General features: G+C 40.0%; 1 pseudogene; it reads right to left on the bottom strand.

Moving 5' to 3' along the window:
• Nucleotides 1-1,721: 1,721 nt before the first annotated feature.
• On the bottom strand, nt 1,722-2,673 carry LOC112063987 (40S ribosomal protein S15-like; annotated as a pseudogene).
• Nucleotides 2,674-5,830: the final 3,157 nt, after the last annotated feature.

Raw genomic sequence — 5,830 nt, 5'->3', positions numbered from 1 at the left:
ACAGTTCAGTAGTATTTATTCATTCACATTGTTAGGCAACCATCAACACTATCCATCCCTACAACTTTTTTCATCTTGTGAAACTAAAACTTTAAAACTATTAAAAAATAACTCCCCACTCTCCCTTCCCCCAGCCCCTGGCTACCACCATTATACTTTCTGTCTTTATGATTTTGACTATCCTAAATACAAGAGGAATCATACAATATTCGTCTTTTTGTGACTGGATTATTTCACTTAGCATTATATCCTCAAGTTTTATCCATCTTGTAGCAGAATTCCTTCCTTTTTAAGCATGCATAGTATTCCATTGTGTGTATATACTGCAATTTGCTCATCTATTCATCCTTCAGTGGACATTTAAGTTGCTTCCACATTTTAGCTATTGTGAATAATGCTGCTATGAACATGGGTGTACAGATATCTCTTCAAGACACTGATTTCAATTTTGGGGGGGTTTATATCCAGAAGTGGGATTGCTGCATCATACGGTAATTTTATTTTTAAATCTTTGAGGAACTGCCACACTGTTTTCCACAAAAGTTTTATCATTTTACATGCCAACCAATAGTGCACAAGGGTAGCAACTTTTCCACATCATCACCAACACTTAAGTGTTAGTCTCACTTTAATGATGATTAGAGTTGGGGATGCAGGGTACTTCTTATGAAGTTTCCTATTAACCTTTAACAAATGGTTGAATATCCATTAATGATCTTTTCCCAGTTCCATTGATAACCTAGAGGTTGCAAATAATGATTTTCTAATTCTATCATTCTTTCAGTGTGTATTAGAAAAGATTCTTCTGTAAAGAACTTCACACATTAATTACTTAGTTACCCTAAAATAAAGTGTGTACGGGAAAGGAAGAACAGATGTTAGTTTTTAGAGATATGACATTGGGTCTTATGAACTCCAAATGGTAACCAAGGAATATTTTTTTCTTAAGACTATTAATGAGCTAATGGGTTTTTATATATTGTGTGTGTTTCAATCTATGGTTGGCATTATTATTATTATTATTTTTGATGCTCACATTATCTTATTTTAGACCATTGGGGAGAGAGTCCTTTCCATTTGGTTTCTGTTTTCTCTTGATATGAGTACATTGGTCTAGATAAATTCCTTATTTCCTGTTTCAATAAGATGTCTCAGGTTCATCTTCCCATTATCTGCCCCAGGTCTGGCTATAAACAGTTGTTTCACCAAGAGTCCTAGAATATTTTAGTGGGAAATTTCTTACAAACCACACAACTTCTCATTGCTACTAGGCCTTTTCTGTGGACAGAGTCAGGAAATGTAGGGGTTTTTTTAAGAGAAAAAAAATGTTTCCAATTCAAATTTAAGACTGTAGGTTTATATTTAACTTGTTTTACTTTACATGTGTATCTTTTCTCCGTTTTCTCATGATGAAAACCCCTCCCTTAACTACCTTAATGTAATTACCTAGTTTTATCTTAAACACACCTTTTGTAGTTTTAAAATAACAATGTATTTACTACTAAAAGTAATCACTTGAAGTTTTTTTTTAACCAGAAGTAACTTTCATCTGTGTGGTTACATAATCAACAATTGAGTTCATTTTTTTTAATAAGAAATTAAAGTATTTGATTTTTTGTCATTCTGATATGTAAGATAGATATTTTAACTTACTGTTAATGTGACATCCCTAATTTTGAGCAACATTAAGTATCTTTTGTATTTCTTTTTATGTGAAACAGTCACAGAACACTTTTTTTTTTTGAGAAGGCTGTTCCTTTATTGGCTGTCAGGCTACTTGAGGGGGAAAAGCGCGGGAAGTGGGTGGTCCTGATGCCGGGCCCACTGTATTTCACGGGCCTGTAGGTGGTGGTGGAGAACTCGCTCAGTTAGGGGCCCATCATCTCAGGCTTGATTTCCACCTGGTTGAAGCTCTTGCCGTTGTAGACGCCCCTCCCATGCTACGCACCATCTCAGGAAGGACGATTATGACCCTCAGGTGCAACTCAACCACGTCGGGCTTCTCGTGGGCGGCGCCTCGGTCTCGGTCTTGCGCAGCCGCTTTAGCCGGGAGTAGGGTTCCTCCGCAGGCTGGTTCCTACTCCCGCGGCCCCGCAGCCCCGCAGCCCGAGCTGCTGGTAGGACTTGGCCAAGCAGGTGATCGAGGTTCACGCCAAGGTAGGTGAACTTGTGGAAGGTCTGCTTCTTCTCATTTTATTCTTGGGTTGTTGGCTTTTTCTTCTAAATTTTAGATACCCTTTATCTTTTAGGGATGTCGTATTAGCCAAAAGTCTCGAGAAGCAAAACCAATAGGAGAGAGAGAGAGAGAGAAAGAGAGAGACTCTGCCTTAGTTTAAGGAATTGGTTCCGACGATTGTGGGGACTTGCAAGTCTGAAATCTGTAGAGCAGGCTGGAAAATCCAGGCAGCACTGTTGTTACAGTGTTCAGCCCAAAATCTGCAGTCTGGAAGTCTGCTGGCTGGAAACTTAGGCAAGGTTTTTATGCTGCGGTCTTGAGGCCAGATTGCCACTTTGAGAAACCTGTCTTTGCTTTTAAGGCCTTCAGCTGGTTAGTCTCCGCGCACAGTACGGAAACTGACCTGCTTTACTCGTCTACTGATTTGTGTTCATCACATCTAAAAATACCTTCACAGCAGCGTCAAGACTGGCGTTTGATAAACAATTGGACACCATAGCCTAGCCAAGTTGACACGTAAAATTAATCATCACAGATACTAAGGATGTTTTCCTCAAGTGGTCAACTCTCTTTTAACATTATCTAAGCTCAAATCTTATGCATAATAAGTACTCAAATATTTGTTGAGTTAAATTGACAGCTAGTTACAGATGTTAGCCATTTTTATGGAACCTAAGATGCCCACTGAGAATTATTAAACTTAATTGGAGTCTTCTGTGCACTTCAGTTGGAATACTAATTTACGTGAAGGTTATGAATAAATAACTTTGCATTAATTTTTTAATCATAGGACTGCAGCTAAGTGAAAACTTTTTACATATTCACAGAAACATTGTGTTTCATTAAGAAATATCTGCCACAAGATATTTCCACGAAAGGAAACAACCTCTTAATTCTCAAATCTGCAGATATGTGGTTCTTCTATGGTGAATGAAAACATTTGAAAATCTGATCAAGAATACCCACGAAATAGTCCATTTATGTGAATTTTGTCTCCCTGGAGCCACACTCAAGCCCCTTTTTCTCCTAGGAAATGTTTTTCTTTCCTACTCTGTCCTACTCGGTCCCCACTAGCATCTTAAATTCCCTGCCTCCTGGCCACCGTGATGTTCTGATCAAGACAGAATGATCAGTGTCCTTTCCTGAGACTTCTTAACTTGGGAAGAGAGAGAACCAATTCCTCTCTAGTATGGGTGATGTAATCGTCTGAATCCATGCCCCTCAATGTGTTTTCAAGAAGCTGGTCACCTGTGTAAAAGTGAATATGTTAAAAACTAGGTTTGCCTCTTGGTGGGTGTTGAGCCAAAAGACAAAAGCAAAAGCCAACGATCGGGAGAAGGAAGGATTTATCATTACCTGCAGCAAGTACGGAGAACACCAGAGGTCTTTCCCAAAGCAGTGTCTCCCCGAACTGCAAAACTGGGGAAGTTCTAAGCTAAGGGAACATGCATACTCATGAAGGGGCTTGAGCAGAGAAGAATTCACCATAGCATTGGGGCAAAGGTTGCCAGAGTCCAGGCTTTAGTTGATTGAAGGCAGGAGGGTCAACATCATTATTCCATCCTCCAGCCGGGTGGGGGGCTTAGTTCCTGCAGAACTCAGACTTGTATCAGATTTTTACGTAGATCCCTTAAGGAGGAACTAGGACTCTTGTTTTATTGCTGAACTATTGTTTCTTGACTGCTTTTACTTCTTTTGTTCCTGCATTCCCTTACTTCCCTTAAGAATATTAGTTACTGAGACCTGTTCTAGGGCAAGCATAATGGCCAGGCTTAGATCACAAAACAGTTTAGGCCAAAATGGCTTGTGTCAAGAAAGTCATGCCTGGTTGTCTTTCTGAAGGATCCCTCACCCTATCTGCTTACAGATAATGCCCATCTGAAGAAGAAACAGAGCCACTAGGTGGAGCACCTTGGCTGTATTCCAAGCCCTGATTCCACCTGTTCCCAAGCTACCCAGGCTTCTACCTGTACTTTCTTGATAGAATAAGCTGGTATGGGTTCAGCTTCTGTCACAACCCAGAGAGTCCTAACATACGTAGATGCCCAGAAGTTTTGCACATGTTTTCAGGGTATTCATGGGCTTCCTGAAGAAGCCCATCTTTGAACCTTTATCCATGATCCTCAAATATGAACCTCTGTTCAAAGCTATTCTTCAATTCTGTGAACATTAGTCTCTATATGATATTTACCCAGGAAAACACTAGTTATCAAACTCTTTCACCTGGTAGCTTTCATGCACTTAATTAATCACATTCAACTCTCATAACCACAATTCAGTCAAGTAGACATCTTCATCCTTGTTTTATACCTAAAGACACTGAGGCCTGAAAGGTTAAATAACATTTTCTAAAGTGGTACAGCTAAACTAAACGTAGTGTTTTGTCTCAAATCTGGAGTTTTTCTCCTATACTAAAGTTGCTTTTAAGCATTATTGACTTTGATTGTTTTAAATTGTTTTAAGTTACAACTTTGAAATTTGTCTTGAAAAATATATATATAACTGAACTGGAGCAGGAAAGTAAGCACTCTTGGCAATATAAAAATGTTAATAATGGAAAGATGTATAAAATATGATTTTAAAAGAAAGTTTTAGATTGCTTATTTCCATATTCACCTCACCTCAATTTTTAAATAAATAAGCTGTGATGAATAACTCTAGCCTTCTAGAGCATGCTGAAATCACAAAGTCCTTAGGAGAAAAGAACCATAGTAATAAAAGTGTCATTATAAATAATTAGAAATGTCTGTCACACATCCACCTTCAAAGGTTTGTAGAAAACAACTGGCATGTAACCAACCTGGGTTAATCTTGCACTTCAGTTTAGTTTCTATGAGAATCTAGTTTTCCCGGGGAGAGTGAAACTCGCAGAAGAAAACCGTGTGAACAAAGCCCACGACTATGTGGGAGGGCTTGGGTTTTCTCCTAAACGCAAACACATGAATCCGCCCTTGCAAGTTTGAATTTCAGAAATAATTGAGACGGCAGGGCATTATGCTCCCCATTATCTCGGAGTGGAACAGCCTGCTCTTCCGAAGGAGGGACGGATCCACCGTAGAGATAAACAAGCCCCCGCCTGGCCTCTGCACACCTCCCCTGCCATTCCCAGCCCTTCTCTGGTAAAACAAGAGATTTTCCTTTTGATCAGGCAATATCCACAAAAGACAAATCAGAAAATTTAAGAAGGACTGAGTAAAAATAGACACCAGGAGGACTGTGGCTTAGCTGTGGCTTTATTGTAGCTGCTGTCCTAGATTTTGTCCTCTCTGCGAAGCAGTCCCACAGCATCTACCTTCCCTTGGTTTACAAAAGGCTTCTGTGCTCCTTTGTGACTGGAATACATAGTCTCAGTGTTCTCAGCAGAGTTTTGAGGTTGTTCAGCGTCTCTGTGATTTACAAGGCCTCCTGGGTGCCCTGGATCTGGTTAACTCCCAATTCCCTTACTCCAGGAATGAACATTTTCTGTGCTAACAGATAGAATACTTGCCAGCTCAAAATGAGCTCTCCTTGAGTAGAGGGCACTGTGGTGTGACATCTTCCAGCTAACCTTGACTCCCCGGCTTCTCTCAGGCTTCTAAGCAGTTGGTGGAGGAAGCAGCCAGGCAGGAGGCCCATCTTCTCCTTCCTTTGTCATCCCTCACTGAACCTAATCAG

This window comes from Physeter macrocephalus, chromosome 1, assembly GCF_002837175.3.
Source record: "Physeter macrocephalus isolate SW-GA chromosome 1, ASM283717v5, whole genome shotgun sequence".
NCBI classification, from domain to species: Eukaryota; Metazoa; Chordata; class Mammalia; order Artiodactyla; family Physeteridae; genus Physeter; species Physeter macrocephalus.
Note: the sequence above shows the minus strand (reverse complement) of the source record. Positions and strands in the feature narration are given on the sequence as shown.